Raw genomic sequence first — 26,091 nt, forward strand, 5'->3', positions numbered from 1 at the left:
ATCTCAGGGTCCTGAGTTCAAGCCCCACATACACTGGGCTCGATGCCGGGCATGGAACCTACTTTAAAAAAAAGAAAAGAAAGAATATGAACTGAATTTTTCTGCGAGTGGAGTATGAGTAAAGACATAGGAAAAAGATTCTGTTGCTAACCGTTCCCTTTCTCCTCCTTACACCAACTAGCCTTAGTTCTCTTTGATGACAAAAGGAGCAGGGAAATCTGTTTATATCAGCAGGGTGCTAAAGTCACTACTGGTCCAATTGAACTTACAAGGGCTGTTCTTTGTGAGCAATACTTAAAAGTGGAAAAAAACAAAGAAACTTGAATCTGTTTGCAATGTACTTAAAAAAGAAACAAAAGAAACACATGACCAGCTCCCTGTCGGCAGGAAAAATAAGAGTTCTATAGAATCTCACAAGTTGTCAAATACACAAGTTTTAAATTCACATTTTTGCAAAAAAACGAGGCCTTCCTTCTTTTATTTTATTCTAGCTGCACCCTATCCCCCTCGCTCTACAGAGATGCCTACTTTAAGGACCAAATTCTGCTCAGCAAACTGCTTCCTTACACAGGAATTCATGACATGTGAAGCCCTTTGGAGTCCTGGACCACCCTTATTGACTCAGCTACTTGATTCTCTTACCTTTGTTACACGTGTTTGCAAACCTTCTTTCGCTCTGTATGAAATTTGATACAAATCACCCATATATATGTTGTTTTTTTTTTTAATTTTATCTTACAGACCACTTGACACTAAAATGGCCTCTGTGGGTATTCAGGTTTTGAAAATTCGTTGTTCACTATTTAGTTTTTTGCTTTTTCTTTATTTGATTGGTTAATTCCATGATCTTTTCATTTGACTCATCTATTTTTCATATAAGTCTACTCCTTATGATGGCTTTCTGTTTATTTCTGAAACACCATTTGAATGTGATCATAGTAATGTATTTTAGCATCAATTTTAGTATCCACCTTTTCATTCCCTACATACATAGAAAGGCAGAAGAGAAAGAACTGGAAAGGCGAAAATCAAGAGCCATCTCACTGGAATCCCAAACCACTACATCATTTTTATCTCAAGATGCTCATTAACTATAGGTAGCTCAGGTGCAGATGACAGTAGAGGCTTCTAGACTGTGAAAGAGAAGGATTTCCTTCTACTTTCACATAAAAAGATAGAGTATAATACACAAAAACATTCAAGAAAACAAGAATTTTGTAGGATCCCTAACTTTTAACTCTAATCATCAAATTTAATTTTTGTTTTAATTTTTCAATTATTTATCTTTCTCTAATACTGGGTTTTGAGTGTAAAGTATTGAGTTAGTATAGGCTGGGAAACTCCTGACTACTAAGTATGGTATATTTATTGTTCTCGGATTATTGGGAGGTGAGTTCATACTAATAGATATGGGATACTCAACACTGGGGTCCCCATCTTCATGCAAAATTCCAGAGCCACAATAGACAAAAGTGTTGTGTGAGGGTATAAGCTCACATATCAAACTACCTATGTTTCAATATTAATTCTGTCAGTTATCTAATATGGGATCTCATGCAAGTGATTAACCTTTTCTCAGCCCCAATTTCTTCCTTTGTAAAATAGAATTAATAATATCCATGTCCTAAAGTTGTTGGGATGATGAAATGAGATCATGCATGTAAATATTTAATCGTGGTGCCTGGCACATAGTAAGTCATCAATTAGTGGGGTAGTCATGAAAATGTACACCCACATTTTCTCTTGCAGGATGTGTAATTGACTGTCAGCCCTAGCTGCTACCCTCCAGATCCACTGAGTATGCCCCAATGTCCTGCTTCCGGGCAGCTGCTCCAATGACTGAACACTGCAATGCTGCTAATGGAGGCCATTCTCACAAAACATAGAGCTCCTTGAATGGTAGCATTTTTGAGTACTCTCCAACAGCCTCACTGAAAATTTCCTGGAACCGTGCTTCAGACTGAGATGCTTCCTCCCTAACCCTTCTTCCTGCCCTATCTCCCTCACAGATCTGACCTGCACTGTGATCTGAAGGCTCTCCTTTCCTCCAGGACTCCCTCTTTTTTGATCTTTCACAGCTATTTCTCCCAGTGACTATCTTGCACGTTTCATCCTATCGCAACAGCAGCTTATCCCAAAACTTAACACAGCATAATTAGCTATTGTGCTAATTTTTTAAATTTTTATCACATTTCAATCTACATGGTTTCATTTCAGGGGGAAAAGAAAATGTCATCTTCCTTAACCAAAAAATTCAACTTCTCCTTTTCTTTTTCTGTATACAAATGAATATCAGAAAATATTGTCTCTGGTGTCAGTTGTTACATTAAGTTGTTTGATCTTGAGACAACTACTTATTTGCTGGGGGCATCAGTTTCCTCAACTACAGAAAGAACCAATTGATTTCTAATATCTTTGCAGACCTAAAATTCAGCTTTTCTATCATCTCTTTATGGACTAGAGATGATACAAAGAAGACTCAAGTGCTGTTTGTAGGTCCCAGAAGCTCACCATCTAACAAGGGAGATGTGGCAGTTTTCTATTGTGGATCTTTAAATATGAGTAATAGTACCACCCAAAGACATGGCTGGCTCTAGGTTTATTCCATCACCCTTTTGGGAAACACTGAGAAAGTATGTGGAAAATGACAAATGCACTACTTCTTTAAGGGACAAATATATAAACATTTGCATCATCTTGATTATTCATTGGTTATTTGGTTGGAAAATGATAAGAAGGGTTGTCTAAGAGTGGATGAGAAACAAGACCCAAGTTCCTTGTAATATTTTAAAGAAAAGAACCCTAGAGGAGCATAGAAGAACTCTAGATGTGCCATCATTTTCCTAAGGGAGGTACTCTGCTAGGAAAGTTAATGATGCTCAGCTTCTGTCTGCATAAACACAAGCATCACAGCAAAATCTGCCTTGTGGGCAATTTTATAAACACTTCTTTCATCTGATTTTAAATTTTTGATTTTTCAAATCAATCTTTATTTCTATTTTATAAAATATCACCATTATAAAAGTAAAATAGACTAAGATGAAATTTAGAAAACAAATAAATGAAGGGGAAAATAGAGATCACCCTATCTTGCCAACAGGTAATTGCTCAACAGTCAAGTGTATTTTACCCCCATGTTTTTATTTTATGCTTATCTTTTCTATAATTGATATTACTTAGTGTAGTTCTGAACATTTTTTCACTTCGTCTCCCTTAATCACAATGTCATCAAAACATGTATAATAATTGCACAATGTTATCATTTGTATGTGTGTTATGTGTGCCAATTCCCCTATTTATAAATGGCTAAATTGTTTCAAACTTGGTCCTCTGCCAATGATACTGTGTCTTGGGTAGAAATTTGTTTTCCTCCAAGTACAGACACAATCACAACCCATTCTATAGAAACCAGCCGCTGTGGTCCCTTCTGGAAACCATAACTGTTTGGAGCAATACTGGGAACCACACAAAAGAGCAATGAATCTACAGACTGGACAACAGTCTATGAGATGTCTGGCAGAAGCTCATTCACTATTCATTTTCGTTTATTAATTTATGAATGAGTGAGGGTATATTAAAGACATACAAAGAGGTCAGAGTCTCCTTGCAAAGGCAGAAACTAAAATATATAGAGAAAGCAATTAAGCAGAATCTCTCAGCAGCAGTCATGAGGTAGTAAGAAAATTAAGATTCAGGAAAGAATCAGAAGCATCAATAAACAAAGACGGAGAGCGACTTAACGGAAGTGACAATTTATAAAAAGAAAGAGCAATGGGCACATGCTACTATGGACGGAACAAGATGATCTTCCTGAAGAAACTTCAACATGTCCTGAATGACTCCCTCTCCCTGTCCTTTGTGCCAAATTGCATGCCTGACTGGACAAGTTTTTCTGTTTTCCTTACCTACCCCTGTAGTTTTAGAACAAACCCATAACACCTAGAGGCCAACTTGCATCTCTTCTTTATAAAGTAAAAGAGCCTAAGTTATATACACCACTAAAATAAAACTTGAATATATACTCTTATCACATCTGTGACTACATCCTTAAGATGGTTCTGGAAATAGAATATATTGGTCGAAATACAAGAATATGTTAAAGGCTTTTGCCTCCTGTCAAATTGCTCCAGAAATAATAAGTTACTAATGCGAACTGCCACCGACAGTGCATGAACAGAGGATTCCAACCTCCCCAATCACCACTATATAGAATTTTTAAAACACTTGTCAATTTAAAAATCTTAAACAGTGTCTCAGAATATTACTGTAAATTTCTTTGATCATCAGAGATGCTAAACCTTTTTAATGCTTATTGGTTATTTGCATTTCTTTTGCTGTAAAATATTATTTGCTATGAGTCCAGACTCAATTAATACTTATTCTTAACTAGTGATAAGATTCTTTCCCTGTGACAGAATCAACCAGATCATATTTGAAACTTCAAGTGTTTGTTCTTGAGGATTGTCATATATATGATAGATTTATTTCCCCCCTTTGCTTTTATCTGAATAGTTTTGGGGATAGAGAAAAGCATGAATAAATCTGTTATCATGGATTTGATCCCCAAGTGAACTAATTAGTGTCTTTATGTTCTATGGCCACTTAATGCACTTATTTTCAGGTCAGTTCATTATAATGGTACCAAGGGAGGGAGTGAGGATGGTTTAATGCAAATCCTCCTTCACAGTTAAAAGAGAAGAAGCAAAGCATTCCTAGTTGGTGTAAAGGTGAGTGTCCTAGAGCCCTGCTTGGTCTCCCCTACCTTTCCCTCCACATTTTACTCTACGGTGCCTCTATAAAATCCTGAGTTTCCATGAAGCACAATATGAAAATCAATGGAATTACAATATTATGAAAGATACAATAACTTTATATGTGAGTATTTAAGGCTCAGAAATATAAAACAATCATTTTTTAGCCTTTTGGCTAAGATCAAGAGCATAAATATAAAGCAAGGTAGTAATAGTTGCTTAATTCCCACTGTTATTGCTAGTTTGATCACATAGAATAAGATAAAAGAGAGTTTTTTGTAAACTAAAAGGGGGAATCACATATACAAAGGATCCTGCAATCAGAAAAGGTAGAAGTAATATTTATAAGGACGCCTTCACTCTGGTACAGTCTAGGTAAGAAGAGAAAAGGCAACAATAATGAACAACCATTATTTACCAGCCTAATATAAAATATGAAATACAGCCACTTTCACATTGACTGTGTTCACTTATTCTGTGCTCTTTTACATCACAGGAAAGAAGATCAAGCATTCTCTAAAGAATATCAATTTTCCTCTGCAATTAACATGCACCTTTATTGACTAAGTAATTTATTTAGACAGAGAGAATAACCATCTACCTATGACCAATAAGCAAATGACTCCCAAACTTAAGAGATCATGGGTTTAGAATAGGATGTGATCAAGGACTCTTTTTTAGTAAGCAGGCCAGCCCTAGGCAAAATAACAGTGTTGTCTATTCAACAACTCCCTATTCCCTTCTGTTTCTATCTCTTCTCTCCTCAAGCTCCTCTCCTCTTGAGTTTTTGAGTCCCTGCTATGGAATACAGACAGGCTAACTGTCAAGGGGCCAGGCCTCAAGACACACTTCTCTCCTAACCTCCCCAATCATGTCTAAACATATTTTTTTTTTCCTGCTACTCTTTCTCTCAGGAATACAGGAAATAATATTTAGCTAGCTAAGCTCAACAATTGAATCCATTTCTAATAAAGACATGATAAAAATTATTCTATCATCTCATCAAGATATTATTCTTATATTCATTCATTCAATAAGCATTATTGAATGTCTTTCATTTTCTATATGACACTAATGTGATGATTACCAAGACAATATTCTCTGCCCTTCCAGAGCATACAGTCAAACAGGATGCAGGCAAATAAACAGGTGTTGTTGTTTTTTTTAAGATTTTGTTTATTTATTTGACAGAGAGAGATCACAAGTAGGCAGAGAGGCAGGCAGAGAGAGTGAGAGGGAAGCAGGCTCCCTGCTGAGCAGAGAGCCCGATGCGGGACTCGATCCCAGGACCCTGAGATCATGACCTGAGCCGAAGGCAACGGCTTAAACCACTGAGCCACCCAGGCACCCCTAAACAGGTGGTTTTAATATGGAATGACAAGCTTAATTTTGGAAAGTTTAGGTGTTATAACAACATATCTAAAAAAACAAAATTACACAGAATTAAAGATAAGCAAATCATTTTGGAATAACTACACCTAGGAAAGAAGGTACAGAGTGATCGTTAGGAGTTCAAAGGCTTAAAACTAGGCCAGCTAGTCAGATCCACACCTGTCATCTATAACAAATGTGACCTCCAAAGACTCCATGTCTTTGCGCCTCATTACCTCTCTGTAAAATGAAGATATTAGTGGCAGCACTAAACTCACAGGGGTTGTGAAGATTTAAATGAAAGAATACACACAACTGCTTAGAAGAAAATGAGATGAAAAAGTACTCACAACTGCCATATGGTAGATGCAGAAATATAAATTACTATTATTAAATCAATACCATACAAATGAGTAGGAGTCAGGTGAGCTAAGGAAAATGAGATAAGAGAGTACATGTCAACCTTAACACTAGGAAGCAGGATTTGCTGACAAATTAAAATGGGTCAGAGTGGTGATTTCTGCTTCTCATCATGATGGAATAATGAGGATTGACATCCTCATTTGAAACAATTAAATGCCGAAAAAATATCCGAAATGATATTTTCTAGTCATTAGACAGTAGGCAGCACTGGACAGTGACCCTGAGAGAAGGGAACCAGCTAAGATGTGGTTAGCCCAACAAGTGTTAGCCCGACAAGTGCCCAACCTCACTGTCTTGAGAGACTTTCCAGATCACAGCACCTCTTGGGGCAAGCCAAATGGATGATGGCAGTCTCCCTAAGCGAGGAGGCAAAATATGGAGTTCTGGGAAACAACATGACAGAATTTGCCCAGCAGAGTACCACAGAACAGAAAGATTCACAAACTAAACTTGTAGACCTTCACTGGGTCCCCTGGGTACCTACTTAATGGCCCATATATATGAGCAAACTACAGAGACTGGAAAAAGTATCAGCAGACAGAAGCAGGTGAAATCATCACTGGAGTTCATACAGGGCAAGGAAGAGTTCATGTGTCCACCAGCTGGAGTGGTGAGCCATCCCCAAATGCAGAGAATCATGTATGGAACACAGAAGGGCACTGCCTCATTAGTGGAGCTAAAGAAGTCCTAGACTACACGCTCTCCTGTCCTTCCTAGCAAAGCTCACAAACAAGCCTCAAAGAGATCAAACTTAGCTCCATCCCAGAACAAAGTCCTAAATATTGTAAGAATTATTAAAAAAAAAAAAATCCAGCAATCAATACAAGATTCACAATGTCTAGCAGCCAATCAGAAATTAAGAGACAAATGAAAAGAAGCAGAAAAATATTACTCATAAACAGGAGACAAACCAGTTAATAGAAACATATGAGAAATAACATAATATTTAACAAAGACTTTAAAAGAGCTATCATAAATGTATGCTATACATGGCAGAAGGGAGGACAGTATACATATAATGAGGCAAGAAATGAAAGATATTTTTAAAAATGATTTCTTAGAGATGAAAAATATAATACTTAGATAAAAAATACCAAAGACTGAAAATAACAGCAAATTAGACACTATAGTAAAAAAGAAAACAATGATCTTTAAAACCGAGCAATAGATGGGGCACCTGGGTGGCTCAGTGGGTTAAAGCCTCTGCCTTCGTCTCAGGTCATGATCTCAGGGTCCTGGGATAGAGCCCCCTATCAGGATCTCTGCTCAGCGGGGAGCCTGCTTCCTCCTCTCTCTCTGCCTGCCTCTCTGCCTACTTGTGATCTCTCTCTCACTCTCTCTCTGTGTCAAATAAATTTTAAATAAATTTAAAAAAAAACCTAGCAAAAGAAATTATCCAGAATGAAACACACAGAGGAAAAAAGATGAAAGTAGTTCAGTATAGCTTTGGCAGAGACATCAATGGAAAGTAACAGTGGAGAAGAGGTAGAGAAGGACTAGAAGCCAATTCATACAGGAAAGAATAAGCTTGATAAATGAGCTTACAGTTAATGTGTTAGTTAAAGGAACATTTCAATAAGGAATTTCATCATGGAGGGTTCTGAGTAAAGGCATATTTGGGCAGAAGGGTTCTTTGGTAGCTCTTCAAAAATTACCATTTCGGTGGGAGTCAAGATGGCGGAGAAGTAGCAGCCTGAGACTACATCAGGTAACAGGAGATCAGCTCGATAGCTTATCTAAACATTGCAAACACCTACAAATCCAACGGGAGAGCGAAGAGAAGAAGAACAGCAACTCTAGAAACAGAAAATCAACCACTTTCTGAAAGGTAGGACTGGCAGAGAAGTGAATCTAAAACGACGGGAAGATAGACCGCGGGGGGAGGGGCCGGCTCCCGGCAAGCGGCGGAGGAACGGAGCACAAAATCAGGACTTTTAAAAGTCTGTTCCACTGAGGGACATTGCTCCAGGGGCTAAACCGGGGTGAAGCCCACACGGGGCCAGCGTGGCCCCAGGCCCCGCAAGGTCACAGAAGGATCGGGGGTGTCAGAGTGTCGGAGAGCTTGCAGGTATTAGAACGGAGAAACTGGCTGCAAAGACAGAGCCGAGGACTGAACTCTCAGCTCGGGGTTACCTTGAACTGGTCGCGGGCTGGGTGAGCTCGGAGCGTGGCTAGAGGCTGGGGATACGGGAGTGATTGGGTGCTGTCCTCTGGGGGCACACTGAGGAGTGGGGCCCCGGGCTCTCGGCTCCTCCGGGCCGGAGACTGGGAGGCCGCCATTTTCATTCCCGTCCTCCGGAACTCTACGGAAAGCGTTCAGGGAACAGAAGCTCCCAAAAGCGAACCCGAGCCGATTACTTAGTCCGGCCGCCGGTAAGGGCGGTGCAATCCCGCCTCGGGCAAAGACACTTGAGAATCACTACAACAGGCCCCTCCCCCAGAAGATCAACAAAATATCCAGCCAGGACGAAGTTCATCTATCAAGGAGAAAGCAGATTCAATTCCTAAGACAGCAGAGCAATTCCAGAGGAGGAGAAAGCAAAGCACAGAACTCATGGCTTTCTCCCCATGATTCTTTAGTCTTGCGGCTACTTCAATTTTTTTTTCTTTTTTCAATTTTTTTTTCTTTTTTCAATTTTTTTTTCTTTTTTCTTTTTTCTTCTTCTGCTAAATTTTTTTAAAACTTTTACCCTTTTCTTTTTTAACGTTTTTTGACTAGTTCATCTAAATATATATATTTTTTCTTTCTTTTTTATATTTTTTTATTTGTTTTATTTTTTAAATTTTTTTCTTTTCTTTTTTTTTTTTTCTTTTTTTTTCAAAACCTGTTTTTTATCCCCTTTCTCCCCCCCACAATTTGGGGTCTCTTCTGATTTGGTTACAGCGCATTTTTCCGGGGTCTTTGCCACCCTATTAGTAGTTTATTTGCTCCTTCATATCCTCTTATCTGGACAAAATGACAAGGCGGAAAAAATCACCACAAACAAAAGAACAAGAGACAGTACCGAAGGCTAGGGACCTAATCAACACAGACATTGGTACTATGTCAGATCAAGAGTTCAGAATGACGATTCTGAACATTCTAGCCGGGCTCGAAAAAGGCATGGAAGATATTAGAGAAACCCTCTCTGGAGATATTAAAGCCCTTTCTGGAGAAATTAAAGAACTAAAATCTAACCAAGTTGAAATCAAAAAAGCTATTAATGAGGTGCAATCAAAAATGGAGGCTCTCACTGCTAGGATAAATGAGGCAGAAGAACGAATTAGTGATATAGAAGACCAAATGACAGAGAATAAGGAAGCCGAGCAAAAGAGGGACAAACAGCTACTGGACCATGAGGGGAGAATTCGAGAGATAAGTGACACCATAAGACGAAACAACATTAGAATAATTGGGATTCCAGAAGAAGAAGAAACAGAGAGGGGAGCAGAAGGTCTATTGGAGAGAATCATTGGAGAGAATTTCCCTAATATGGCAAAGGGAACAAGCATCAAAATCCAGGAGATGCAGAGAACCCCCCTCAAAGTCAACAAGAATAGGGCCACACCCCGTCACCTAATAGTAAAATTTACAAGTCTTAGTGACAAAGAGAAAATCCTGAAAGCAGCCCGAGAAAAGAAGTCTGTAACATACAATGGTAAAAATATTAGATTGGCAGCAGACTTATCCACAGAGACCTGGCAGGCCAGGAAGAGCTGGCATGATATATTCAGAGCACTCAACGAGAAAAACATGCAGCCAAGAATACTCTATCCAGCTAGGCTATCATTGAAAATAGAAGGAGAGATCAAAAGCTTCCAGGACAAACAAAAACTGAAAGAATTTGCAAACACCAAACCAGGTCTCCAGGAAATATTGAAAGGGGTCCTCTAAGCAAAGAGAGAGCCTAAAAGTAGTAGATCAGAAAGGTACAGAGACAATATATAGTAACAGTCACCTTACAGGCTACTAATGGCACTAAATTCATATCTCTCAATAGTTACCCTGAATGTTAATGGGCTAAATGTCCCAATCAAAAGACACAGGGTATCAGAATGGATAAAAAAACAAAACCCATCAGTATGTTGCCTACAAGAAACTCATTTTAGACACGAAGACACCTCCAGATTGAAAGTGAGGGGGTGGAAAACAATTTACCATGCTAATGGGCATCAGAAGAAAGCTGGGGTGGCAATCCTTATATCAGATCCATTAGATTTTAAGCCAAAGACTATAATAAGAGATGAGGAAGGACACTATATCCTACTCAAAGGGTCTGTCCAACAAGAAGATCTAACAATTTTAAATATCTATGCCCTAACGTGGGAGCAGCCAACTATATCAACCAATTAATAACAAAATCAAAGAAACACATCAATAATAATACAATAATAGTAGGGGACTTTAACACTCCCCTCACTGAAATGGACAGATCATCCAAGCAAAAGATCAACAAGGAAATAAAGGCCTTAAATGACACACTGGACCAGATGGACATCACAGATCTGTTCAGAACATTTCATCCCAAAGCAACAGAATACACATTCTTCTCTAGTGCACATGGAACCTTCTCCAGAATAGATCACATCCTGGGTCACAAATCAGGTCTCAACCGGTATCAAAAGATTAGGATTATTCCCTGCATATTTTCAGACCACAATGCTCTGATGCTAGAACTCAATCACAAGACGAAAGCTGGAAAGAACCCAAATACATGGAGACTAAACAGCATCCTTCTAAAGAATGAATGGGCTAACCAGGAAATTAAAGAAGAATTGAAAAAATTCATGGAAACAAATGATAATGAAAACACAACAGTTCAAAATCTGTGGGACACAGCAAAGGCAGTCCTGAGAGGAAAATATATAGCGGTACAAGCCTTTCTCAAGAAACAAGAAAGGTCTCAAGTACACAACCTAACCCTACGCGTAAAGGAGGTGGAGAAAGAACAAGAAAGAAACCCTAAACCCAGCAGGAGAAGAGAAATCATAAAGATCAGAGCAGAAATCAATGAAATAGAAACCAAAAAAACAATAGAAAAAATCAATGAAACTAGGAGCTGGTTCTTTGAAAGAATCAATAGGATTGATAAACCCCTGGCCAGACTCATCAAAAAGAAAAGAGAAAGGACCCAAATCAATAAAATCATGAATGAAAGAGGAGAGATCACAACTAACACCAAAGAAATACAGACAATTATAAGAACATACTATGAGCAACTCTACGCCAACAAATTGGACAATCTGGAAGAAATGGATGCATTCCTAGAGACATATAAACTACCACAACTGAACCAGGAAGAAATAGAAAACCTGAACAGGCCGATAACCAGTAAGGAGATTGAAACAGTCATCAAAAATCTCCAAACAAACAAAAGCCCAGGGCCAGATGGCTTCCCAGGGGAATTCTACCAAACATTTAAAGAAGAACTCATTTCTATTCTCCTGAAACTGTTCCAAAAAATAGAAATGGAAGGAAAACTTCCAAACTCATTCTATGAGGCCAGCATCACCTTGATCCCAAAACCAGACAAGGATCTCACCAAAAAAGAGAACTACAGACCAATATCCTTGATGAACACAGACGCAAAAATTCTCGCCAAAATACTAGCCAATAGGATTCAACAGTACATTAAAAGGATTATTCACCACGATCAAGTGGGATTTATTCCAGGGCTGCAGGGTTGGTTCAACATCCGCAAATCAATCAATGTGATAGAACACATTAATAAAAGAAAGAACAAGAACCATATGATACTCTCAATAGATGCTGAAAAAGCATTTGACAAAGTACAGCATCCCTTCCTGATCAAAACTCTTCAAAGTGTAGGGATAGAGGGCACATACCTCAATATTATCAAAGCCATCTATGAAAAACCCACCGCAAATATCATTCTCAATGGAGAAAAACTGAAAGCTTTTCCATTAAGGTCAGGAACACGGCAGGGATGTCCATTATCACCACTGCTATTCAACATAGTATTAGAAGTCCTAGCCTCAGCAATCAGACAACAAAAAGAAATTAAAGGCATCCAAATTGGTAAAGAAGAAGTCAAACTATCACTCTTCGCAGATGATATGATACTATATGTGGAAAACCCAAAAGACTCCACTCCAAAACTGCTAGAACTTGTACAGGAATTCAGTAAAGTGTCAGGATATAAAATCAATGCACAGAAATCAGTTGCATTTCTGTACACCAACAACAAGACTGAAGAAAGAGAAATTAAGGAGTCAATCCCATTCACAATTGTACCCAAAACTATAAGATACCTAGGAATAAACCTAACCAAAGAGACTAAGAATCTATACACAGAAAATTATAAAGTACTCATGAAAGAAATTGAGGAAGACACAAAAAAATGGAAAAATATTCCATGCTCCTGGATTGGAAGAATAAATATTGTGAAAATGTCTATGCTACCTAAAGCAATCTACACATTTAATGCAATCCCTATCAAAATACCATCCATTTTTTTCAAAGAAATGGAACAAATAATCCTAAAATTTATATGGAACCAGAAAAGACCTCGAATAGCCAAAGGAATATTGAAGAACAATGCCAAAGTTGGTGGCATCACAATTCCGGACTTCAAGCTCTATTACAAAGCTGTCATCATCAAGACAGCATGGTACTGGCACAAAAACAGACACATAGATCAGAGGAACAGAATAGAGAGCCCAGAAATCGACCCTCAACTCTATGGCCAACTCATCTTCGACAAAGCAGGAAAGAATGTCCAATGGAAAAAAGACAGCCTCTTCAATAAATGGTGCTGGGAAAATTGGACAGCCACATGCAGAAAAATGAAATTGGACCACTTCCTTACACCACACACGAAAATAGACTCCAAATGGATGAAGGACCTCAATGTGAGAAAGGAATCCATCAAAATCCTTGAGGAGAATGCAGGCAGCAACCTCTTCGACCTCAGCCGCAGCAACATCTTCCTAGGAACAACGGCAAAGGCAAGGGAAGCGAGGGCAAAAATGAACTATTGGGATTTCATCAAGATCAAAAGCTTTTGCACAGCAAAGGAAACAGTTAACAAAACCAAAAGACAGCTGACAGAATGGGAGAAGATATTTGCAAACGACATATCAGATAAAGGGCTAGTATCCAAAATCTATAAGGAACTTAGCAAACTCAACACCCAAAGAACAAACAATCCAATCAAGAAATGGGCAGAGGACATGAACAGACATTTCTGCAAAGAAGACATCCAGATGGCCAACAGACACATGAAAAAGTGCTCCACGTCACTCGGCATCAGGGAAATACAAATCAAAACCACAATGAGATATCACCTCACACCAGTCAGAATGGCTAAAATTAACAAGTCAGGAAATGACAGATGCTGGAGAGGATGTGGAGAAAGGGGAACCCTCCTCCACTGTTGGTGGGAATGCAAGCTGGTCCAACCACTCTGGAAAACAGCATGGAGGTTCCTCAAAATGTTGAAAATAGAACTACCCTATGACCCAGCAATTGCACTACTGGGTATTTACCCTAAAGATACAAACATAGTGATCCGAAGGGGCATGTGTACCCGAATGTTTATAGCAGCAATGTCTACAATAGCCAGACTATGGAAAGAACCTAGATGTCCATCAACAGATGAATGGATAAAGAAGAGGTGGTATATATACACAATGGAATACTATGCAGCCATCAAAAGAAATGAAATCTTGCCATTTGCGACGACGTGGATGGAACTAGAGCGTATCATGCTTAGTGAAATAAGTCAATCGGAGAAAGACAACTATCATATGATCTCCCTGATATGAGGACATGGAGAAGCAACATGGGGGGGTAGGGGGATAGGAGAAGAATAAATGAAACAAGATGGGATTGGGAGGGAGACAAACCATAAATGACTCTTAATCTCACAAAACAAACTGGGGGTTGCTGGGGGGAGGTGGGATTGGGAGAGGGGGAGCGGGCTATGGACATTGGGGAGGGGAGGCGAACCATAAGAGACTATGGACTCTGAAAAACAACCTGAGGGTTTTGAAGGGTCAGGGGTGGGAGGTTGGGGGAACAGGTGGTGGGTAATGGGGAGGGCACGTTTTGCATGGAGCACTGGGTGTTGTGCAAAAAGAATGAATACTGTTACGCTGAAAAAATAAATAAAATGGAAAAGAAAAGCTTATGAATAAAGTGTAACAAAAAGCAGATGCTGACAGAGAAAAAAAAAAAATTACCATTTCAACAACTAATCCTAAAACTTGTACGGAACCAGAAAAGACCTCGAATAGCCAGGAGAATGTTGAAAAAGAAAACCAAAGCTGGTGGCATCACAATTCCAGACTTCAGTCTCTATTACAAAGCTGTTATCATCAAGAAGACAGTATGTTGCTGGCACAAAAACAGACGCATAAATCAAAGGAATAGAATAGGGAACTCAGAAATGGACCCTCAACTCTGTGGTCAACTAATCTTCGACAAAGCAGGAAAAAATATCCAATGGAAAAAGACAGTCTCTTCAAGAAATGGTATTGGGAATATTGTACAGCCACATGCAGAAGAATGAAACTGGACCATTTCCTTACACCACACACAAAAATAAACTCTAAATGGTTGAAAGACCTCAATGTGAGACAGAAATCCATCAAAATCCTTAGGAGAACACAGGCAGCAACCTCTTCGACCTCAGCCACAGCAACTTCTTCCTAGACACATTGCCAAAGGCAAGGGAAGCAAGGGCAAAAATGAACTATTGGGACTTCATCAAGATCAAAAGCTTTTGCACAGCAAAGGAAACGGTCAACAAAACAAAAAGACAACCAACAGGATGGGAGAAGATATTTGCAAATGACATATCAGATAAAGGGTTACTATCAAAATCTATAAAGAAGTTATCAAACTCAACACTTAAGGAACAAATAATCTAAACAAGAAATAATCTAATCAAGAAATCAGAAGACATGAACAGACATTTCTGCAAAGAAGACATCCAAATGGCCAATAGTTACATGAAAAAGTATTCAACATCCCTCAGTATCATGGAAATATAAATCAAAACCACATTGAGATACCAACTCACACCAGTCAGAATGGCTAAAATTAACAAGTCAGGAAACAACCGATGCTGGCAAGGATGTGGAGAAAGGGGAACCCTCATGCACTACTGGTGGGAATGCAAGCTGGTGCAGCCACTCTGGAAAATAGTATGGTGTTTCTCAAAAAGTTGAAAATTGAGTTATCCTACAACCCAGAAATTGCATTGTATTTACCCCAAAGATAAAAATGTAGTGATCCAAAGGGGAACCTGCACCCCAATCTTTATAGCAGCAATATCCACAATAGCCAAACTACGGAAAAAGCCCAGATGTCTATCAACAGATGAATGGATAAAGATGTGTGTATAAAGAATATGTATACACACACACACACACACACACACACACACAATGGAATATTATGCAGCCATCAAAAAATTGAAATCTTACCATTTGCAATGACATGGATGGAATTAGAGGTATTATGCTAAGGAAAATAAGTCAGTCAGAGAAAGACAATTATCATATGATCTCACTGATATATAGAATTTGAGAAACAAGGCAGAGGATCATAGGGGAAGTGAGGAAAAAATGAAGCAAGAGTAAACCAGGGAGGGAGACAAACTGGAGACGCTTAATCTCAGGAAACTAACTGAAGGTGGCTGGAGGGGAGAGGGTGAGAGGAATGGGGTGTCCAGGTGATGGACATTGGGGAGGGTATGTGCTATGGTGAGCACTGTGAATTGTGTAAGACTGATGAATCACAGGCCTGTACCCCTGAAACAAATAATACATTATATGTTAATAATAAAAAAAAAAATTTTTTAAAAAGCTACTGTTTCAAAATTCCTAAACGCTCATCAAGGATTGCGAGAATAAGTAAATTATAGTATATTCACATAACGGAATACAGCAGAAAAAATGAAAAATCTGCAACTACGTATGGCAAAATGGGTGAATATACCAACATAATGTTTTGCAAAAGAAGCCTGGTTCAAAAGAACTCAACTGCATAATTCCATACTGAATAAAACCACACAGATTAATGTATGGTGTTCAAATTGAGGTGGGAATATCCTTGGTGGTAGTAACATGAAGTGGGTACAGGGCAGCTTCTGGGGTCCAGGTAATATTATGTTGCTCAGTCTAAATTGCCGTGATGTGGATAAAATAGTTTATCAAAATCCATCAGCTGACACTTTTATGATACATGACCATCCTGTGTGCATATTTCTCTGCAGCAAACCGGTTTTTGAAGTGTACTGAAGAAGAAGGCTGACTATGAGTCAGGTCTGCTGAGAAGCAGTTAGGAGTGAGACAGGCACAAATGGATAATTCAGAAAGTGTTCAGACTGACGTAGAAGTATTGATAGCAGTGGTAGTGGTGCTGTATTGTGTTGTGTTGTGTTGTGTTGTGTTATGTTATGCTGTGTTGTATTTTGTTTTTCCCGATCAGATTCTACAGATTCCAGAAACCAGAGTGGAAAATTTGCACTAGGGCTACCTCAATCCATCCCTAATGTCACAGGTCAGGCAGTTCCCTGAGGCACTGTCTCAGGGGCTCTGGTGGGTTCTGTTTTCACTCACTCTGTTGATAAAATTCTCAGAGCCCAGGACACAAAGAAGCTTCAAGTGCATGATAACTTTGGCAAATGCTTCATCTCTTATTCCTTCTTTTCCCATTTTGCTTACAGTCAGGCATATCCTAGAGGTATATGAACTTTCCTTTACAGAGCGTTTATTGTGTGTCATAGAGCACAGTCCCCTGATAGGAGAAGAGAATAACTAACTTATTTATTAGCATTTGAAGGAAACTTTTGACAGTTATTCGAAACTTGATTGTACATGCTATTGAATAATGACTATTTTTCCCTTCTTTTTCAAGCATCAGGCTTCATCCTACTAATATTTTTCTTTTTAGTTAAATAGTAGCAATGTAACAACTGAAATGTCTCTCCCACTAGCAAGGATGCACTTTTTTTCTTCTACATTCTCTCTCCTCACTGTACTGTTCTCCTCGATGCTTTCGTAATTTTTACAATCACCTAAAATGACGAATAGCCAAAAATATAAACATGTGTATAAATGACATAGATAAGAAGATGGGGGCGCCTGGGTGGCTCAGTGGGTTAAGCTCCTGCCTTCGGCTCGGGTCATGATCTCAGGGTCCTGGGATCGAGCGGAACATCGGGCTCTCTGCTCAGCGGGGAGTCTGCTTCCCTCTCTCTCTGTGTCTCCCTCTCTGCCTACTTGTGATCTCTGTCTGTCAAATAAATAAATAAATAAAATCTTAAAAAAAAAGAAGATGATTAAGATGGTTAAGTATTTAGTAAATGATATATATAGGTAGATAATGATAGAAGATAGATAGACAGATAGATAGATAGATAGATAGATAGATAGATAGACAGCCTCTATTTATTTGCCAAGTATGTAGGCACAGGCAGCAGTTCTTTGAGTATGGCTTAGTAAAGAATGGTTTATTTATGTTCCTTTAGAAGAAGGAAAGTCTTTTAAAATAAATCTTGTAACCAAATGCTCATTTTGTTTAAAGTGTTTAGGCTTTACTCAAACTTGTACAAACATCTCCAATAAAAGCCTGATTCTGTTCACACGTGCTGATACCGATATCCACAAATGAAACAACATTGTCAGAACTCTCTGACTGGGTATATCTTTATGTAGTCTGAAAGTTTCAAACATTTACCTTGTTGCCAATAAACACGTGTGTGTGTGTGTGTGTGTGTGTGTGTGTGTGTGTACATATATATGTATAAATATATACATATGTGTCTGTGTATAGTGTTTGGACTTCTGCCTCTTAAAAGTCATAGTAAAGGGTACAGCGTCACTTTGCTATATAGTTGATTTTTTCTTTCTTTCTTTCTTTCTTTCTTTCTTTCTTTCTTTCTTTCTTATTTTTTCAAAAGGACAAGCACATAAGGGCACACAAGACCACAGGCCTCTCTAGGTGCATATTGGCACGGGATGCTTGAGCCATTAAACTTCTGTCAAAAATCTGTGCTCCAGTCCTCTTTAAGAAGTTTTTCTCCTAGACTGCATGGGAGGTAGCTTCTAGACCCACAGCCCCATCTCCTATAATATGGCAAACCCTCATTCAAGGCATAGCTGGTTTCTCTTCTCCTTTGGTTCTAAGAAGCATCCCATAGCCTGTGGATCTAAGCCCACAAATATCACTTATCCCTCTGAATCCACAGATCTTTCAACTTTTTTTTTAATTTAAATTCAATTAGCCTTCAACTTTTAGAGCCAGAAGAAACTAAGACTATTTTAATCTAATAAAATGCTTGATGTGGAGTAGGTATTCAATTTGTGGTTGTCAGATGATTATTAATTAAATTAATTCATCCAGTCTCTTCATTCTGCAACCAAAGACCAAGCATATTAATTGACTTGCTGTGACCATGAGTCATTTCTACTCCAAAAGAGATTTTGCCTTTTCCATTATTTTGGCCACTCAGCATATGTCTTAAATGAATGTTGTCAGATTTCATCTCATTTACTATCCCTAATAAGCTATAACCTTCCAGAGGGTGAAACTATATCTACACATCTGTGTTATAATCAAAGCATTCATGGTTATTATTGGAGTGTGTGTGTGTGTGTGTGTGAGCACGCGCACATGCATACACATATGGTCACCACAGGCAAAACTAAATTTATAGTAGGAAACTTGTGCACTTCTTTCCCAAACAAAGACCCTTTGTTCTGGGAAAGACCCTTTGTTCTGGAGCCCAGAAAAATCTTCCTTAGGAACTTCCTCAGGAGTCAGTTTCATGATTTTCACCCCTTCTCAAGAAGACTAGCAAAGGGGCACCTGGCTGGCTCAGTTGCTGAACCACCCGCTTTCAGGGTCCTGGGATTGAGTCCCACTTCCCATTCCCTAATCAGCAGGGAGCCTGCTTCTCGCCCCTCCCCCACCTGCCCCTCCAACCAGCTTGTGCTGGCTCGCTCACTCACTCTCTGTCTCAAATAAACAAAATCTTAAAAAAAAAAAAAGAAGACTAGCAAGAAGCAGAAAACTACCGAAGCTGATATAAAATATAAAAATAGGAAAAGTTTATTTATGAAGTTTGCATAACCCAAATCACAATTACGCTATGTGAGTCATGCTGTACAACTGGCAAGGAAGAATGGAAGAAGATAGATTTAACTTGGTCACAAGCATATATAAAACTTTGTAACATGTTCATGCTATATTATTAGGTGTGGTAATACCTAGTTGGATATCTGGGTCCCTCCCTAACATCCCTTATATTTTATCATGTAATGTCCCCTTTTAATAACAAAGGTGTTGCGAGAAACTTCCCTACCACTACTGCTGAATATTTATTTGTTTTGTCCAAAGCAGTCAATAGCTCCAGAACCCTCAAATTTCTGGACTATGTGTATACCATTTATATACAAAAAGAGAATAACAAGGATGCTGTGAGGTCTAATCCCCACACCTGTGGTTTAGACGTTTCCGACTCAGCTAATATGGGAGACAAGAAAACAGTGCACAATGGCACTCCACTTGCTTCTTCTTTCTTTCTCAGAAATCAAAATAATAACAAGCCAAAAGGTTATTAAAAATCCAAATCTTCAAAAGTAGCATGAAGTTAAAAAGAGCACTTTTGTTTTGCTCTTGGGCAAGTAGAATGTGTTCCTGCTGGTACAGGTACCTTTATAAGACTTTCCACCTGGGAATATTTGACAATCTGAGCACAATTAGAGGACAAGAATGGATTCAGGAAGAGAGATTTTAAGCTTGCAGCTGTACTTTCAAGCATTGCACAGATCTGGAATGACAAAACTGAACACTTGGAGGGGCCTTGATCATCAAGGTGGTATACCCCCATAAGGTAACTGCCAAACTGTAAACCTGGGCATAGTATGATACTAGAACACTGAAATAAAAGTCTCTTCAAAACAGGGAGAAATTCCCAGATCTCTGTTGGGAGCGCTGACAACACTCTAGGAACTTGAATGAGCAACTGGCCGCATCTCGCTAACCCACCACTCAAGCCTTAAACCAGGCAGTGCATCGTTGGATAAACCAGGCAGTGCATCAGATTTCCATTCTAACTGGATGTCAAAAGAAAGAGAAAATCCTCTCTGATGGAAGGTAACATTATCTGGAACTTTTTTTTTTTTTTTAACACAATGTCCAGATGCAATAAAACCTCTAGGCCTTCAGGACGATCTGGCAGACAAGCAAGATAATAGTAGATAAGAAAACATATTCCCAAATTGATATAATTACTGGAATTCGCAAAAAAACTTTTAAAAATATGATTAATCTGTTCATGAAAATAGAGAAGGTGATGGGTGAAATAGACTAAAATTATAAAATTTCACTTAGAATTGTAACCTATGAAAAGAATCAAATAGATATGCCAGAAGAAAAAAAGATAGTATCTGAGCTGAATGAAAATCTAAAACAGCAGATTGAACACAATAGAATTAGAAAACTGAGAGAATAGACAACAGAAAATACCTATGCTAAAACACAACAGAATATATTATACTTGTAGGACACATAACAAATAATATAATATGTGTTTAATGACTTTAATAGGAAGAAAAAGAAAAAAACAACATTTAATAAGTAATGGTCAAGTGTTTTACAATATTGATTTTCAAAAAAAAAAAAAAAAAAAGAACGGTTTCCAGGTTCAGAAAGGTGTACAAACTCCAAAAAGAATAAATCCAAAGAAAATCAAGCCTAAATATACCCCAAGCTGCTGAAAACGCAGTAAAATCTTAAAAGCAACCAGAGTAAAGATACATTATCTTCAAAGGAACAAGACTGACAGCAGACTTCTCAGTAGAAATAAGGAAATCTAGAAGACAATTAAGCAACCTCTTTAAAAATGCTGAAAGGAAATAGTATGATGGTGTTTGGGGAGAAGAGTTATTAAAAATGTGTTTTACTCATAAAGAATATTCTGCAATGAGAAGTACACCAGATATTTTGGAAAAGACAGAAAATCCATTAGTCGGGTTCTTAGCTCCTAGCAGGGATGTGTAGAATATACATGGACATAATAAGTACTTGTCTAAATGTAGACTTCCCTAAACTTCTCTAAGGAAGCTAGAGAGCAAAAATTAGAAAACCTAAAAAGAGGTAAAGTAATGAGATGCCAAACTCACCTTAGCCCTAGAGAGGGGACTGCAAGTGTGGATGTTTCTTTTCCAAGATGGGGCAGATCTCTCTATGAACGATTCAGTCGTTCATAAATGGTACATTTCTCTGACTTGTATGCCATGCAACTGAGCCTTCACTCCCTCAGCTCCAAGCCTTCCTTTTTGCACTCCATGCACAGTTCTAGGGCTGGGATTTTGTAAACTACATTTCGGTTTTGCCAGCTAGCTTTTTGTTATGGTTTTCAAACAGGGGGGCACTGAATGCAGGTTGCAAGGCCGGAGGAGGAAAAGGAGGCTCTTCATTTCTCTTTTGGCTGCTGTTACTGACAGCATTCCTCAGCCACGGGGCCCTAACAGCAGATGATGTTCTTTCCAGCTTCTGGCTCCTTCCCCCTCTCCCAGGATAAACCTTACTGTGTCCCGCAGCAGGACACAACCTCCTTAAAGGTCTGAGTGTCAGCTCTGCAGAGACACTTCTTCAAGCATCTAGGTCCCAATAAGCGTGACCTCCTCAAATACACACACTGCAGATTCAGAGATGCACAATGTGCAAACACCCCTTACTTAATTCATACTAATATTTTGGTGACAATAATTTCTCAAAGTGCTTATCTAATCACAATAAAGCAGAATGATACTTTGGTTTCTTGTGCTTTCGAAACACAAAAATGATCTAAACATGTTTTGTTTCATTTTTCTAACGTAGAGTCACAAACAATAATGCCTCTAATATAAAAGTAAAGAACATGTAAAATGCAAGATACAAATGTTAATAGTTGGTCATCATCTTTGGAAGACAGAACTGTAGATAACCTTTTTTTCATGTATTCTAAAATTTTCAAAATGTTACAATTATGAAAACAATGTCCATTTGAAACCCCTTTAAGTTGTGCTGTTAATGTGATATCAATCAATCTTTGAGCAGCTTTAAAATCTAATGAACTCCCTATCTAGATGCACTCACTATTTTTACTGCCTTTATCCTGATTTGCTTTCTAGGAAACAAATGCAATTTGAGTTCTCAGAAGCCTGAGAAAAAGAACTCCATTTGCTGCTGTGCACCTGTATGCCCATACTGGTGGTTTATAGCCTGTGTCCGTCTGTTTGGTTCAAATTTTTATGAAAAAAAAATTGAATTTTTAATGTCATAACTTTTCAGCAGTTTGAGCCTTTGTTCCTCTCATTGTCCTGACTGGTAAAAAGCACAGATGTGATTGTCAAAAGCTTTTTGCCTGATCATTATTAAGATCTGATGTTAGGCTTTGCCAGCAAAATATCTCCTTTATCAATTGTGAGAATAAATTACTATTAGTAAAAACTATCATAATTTCTGTTGTTGTCTTATTAATATAGCATTAATTATAATAAACACGGAGGGTAGGTATAAAGCATCCTCCAGGGGGACAAAGAGAATAGTGAAGTCTTGCCTGCTTTGGTCAACATCCTTTTGTTCTTTCTTCTATACCAATGTTTATCCCTCAATCCATTCAATTTACTCTTTTAAAAAGATCCAAAGAATCACATCAAGATATGCATCAGTGCTGTGACTTAAATCATTCTTTTTTTCAAACAGGGTTACAAATTTCTCCACGAATAGATCTGCTAGAAACTTAGGAATTTGTGTGTATATAGCTTTTATTGATATTATACCCTAGTTTTTTATCATACCCTAGTTTTCAAAAGTCTCAGACAACAATTTATGATTATTGACTAATGTATGATTAAATAATGATATTTAGGTATTACTTAGAATTTTGAGATTTTTTTCAGCTTCAGTGTCCTATTTCCATCATGATTTTCCTTGGTCCCTCTCCACCACAAATTCTGGGTATAGGAAGAAGATATTATGTTATGACCTCATGGCATTGGGGGAAAGTTTCTGGTTACCTCATGTATACAAGCTGGTGACTTTTGAGGGACAGCTGGTCTGATTTCTGGGCATCTTCCAGTGTGGGCTACCATTATTTGTAGACAAGAACATTCATAGCCATGTCTCTGGGCTTGGCTATTTTGCAGTGCTGAAGATTTCCACGTTATAGTCCATCTTGCCTTCTGTCTTAAAATAACCTACTTCAGCCTCTGCTTTAGCATTGTGTCCCTTTCACCACAGCTTTCCCCCTAGCAAGCACACTTGTTATCCATACAAGAATTAGCAGTAAGCTTGGAATTTTAAACTTGACCTCTCAATTCCTAGCAAGGTAATTCCAGACTCTTCACTAAGTTGAACAGTCCACTGTCAGGTGCTGAACAACTCAGCACAACTACCTTCCTTCACAGTCCCAAAGTAGGGAAAGGCTAGTGCTTCTCATGTCTGTGTTCCATAACACATCTTCTCATTTCAGGTTCAACTCGACCACATGTTTGGCCATCTAATGTCTTCTTCTGCCTCTTCTCTTGATCCCTCAACCCTCTTTGTGCAAGGGTTATACTCCTTTCAATATTCTGTCTTTTTTTCCTAAAATTGGCCCCACGCACCATGAAAAAAAAAAACTGTTGTCTAAAATCCAAGCTGACTCTTGATATGCTGAAGAAAATTTTATACCAAATCATACACTGAATGTCAGAAAATGAAAACTAAATCTTTCTATTCCCATTCCTGCTGTAACACCCTCAATTTTACTCCTGAAATAGAAGACTATCTTGACCTGACTATAAATGTGCTATGTGCAAAAATGCAAGAGAGAAAAACACATCAATATTTTGTCAAAATACTACACATACACACCTAACACTGATACCTCCTTTTCTGACGACTAGATTAGGATAAGGTTGGAGAAAGGTGGAGAAATCTCCCAAAAGGTAAGAACCATTTCCTCTACCTTCCAGAAAAATGAACATCATTTTCAAGGTATAGAAATATGGTGGTCATGTTATATTAGGTAATCTTAAATCATGTTGCAGTTTCTATTTTGTTTAGTGGGCTTTCATGAAAACTGAAATATGCCTAGATTAGGGATAAATCTTTTCCTTCTTTTATCCAGCTGTAGGTGTAAAAACCACAAACAGGCATTTCCTGAAACTTCCTTCTGGCATCTAATAAATCAAAATTAAATTAAAGGATGGATAATAATTATTTTGTATGAGCTGATTATCTGCTCCTAAAGGGTAAGAATAAGAATTATGCTATTGGTGCATTAGTAAATAAATAATCAAGCAGTTTACTTGGCTCTTTAGTGCAAAATATTGATATAAATTATGTTTATAAAGAAAAGACAGATTAGTGGAACTAGCATTCTTTTTGCAGTTTTGACTGTCTACTCTTATGGCTTCTCTTTCCCTATTCTGCCTGGTTCTTCTAGTCTTTGTTCCCACACTAGCTATCGTTCACATTCTTTCTCCTGGGAATTTCTCTCTCAGCTTTATAGAGACCCAATAAACTTGTGAAAATAAGAGAAAACTGTAACAAGCTTTAGCAGTGCTAAAGGACTATACCGAGTAGTTCCAGCAAAGACTCTAAAATTGCATTCTATGCCACTAAGTATAATGAAATCCCAGAAGCAAGTAGAATGGTTCTATATAAACATAGCCATAACCTCCCCTCTTACATGTAAGTTACATTTGCAGTGTTGGAAGAACTCCAGGGTGAGTTGAAATGTGGAACACGTGGGGTTAGCCCTGAAGACATTAGTGAATTCTCGGGTGGTACAGAAGACCTTCAATTTGTGTGCACGGAACTGCAGGGCAAAGATGATAGCATGTGTCCGTCTGCGGTTTTCTAAGGTGGTCCCTCAAAGTGTTACTGAGCTATCCACTGCCCCTAAGCCTTCAAGGCAAACAACTGACAGTTTCTGAAAGTCCCAATCCTAACAAGCTCTGGGAAGGTATTTTAAACAAAATTCACACCAAAAAAAGTAGGCTTAGAAGTGATTTCTGAATGTTTTCTTGGGAAAACACACAGGGTATTGGTGGGAGAGCTGTGAGAATTGAAATGCGACGGATGTATAGTTTTGTAATATGACTCATCTCTACAGTACATGGGTCTGATATCTACAAGTTTATTTCCCTTGAAAGACAGCCAAATACACAGCCAATTTAATCAGAACCTGATATTGAACTGGTAGTAAGTATCTAAGTTATCCCTCTTTCCCCTCATTCATCTTGTCCACGTATGTGTTTCAAAATTCACCCTTGGTCTAACAAGGAAAGAATCAAAAGCTAATAAGTTTAGTGATTCAAATGTCCCTGCATTAGTCCCTGGTCTAGAGCCATACTCCAGTAAACCATGCTGAAGGAAGTAGTAGGACATCAGGCAGACCTGGGTTTATACCCGTATTCATCAATTTACTCAGTGAGGACCTCCAGCTTCAGCTTTCTCTTCTTGAAACTCAGGAATATATTACCTATTTCTTAATGCCATTATAAGTATAATGGCAAATATATACACAGTGCCTAGCAGACGTATTATTGACCCTCA

The sequence above is a fragment of the Meles meles genome, chromosome 5 (genome assembly GCF_922984935.1).
Source record: "Meles meles chromosome 5, mMelMel3.1 paternal haplotype, whole genome shotgun sequence".
Lineage (NCBI taxonomy): Eukaryota > Metazoa > Chordata > Mammalia > Carnivora > Mustelidae > Meles > Meles meles.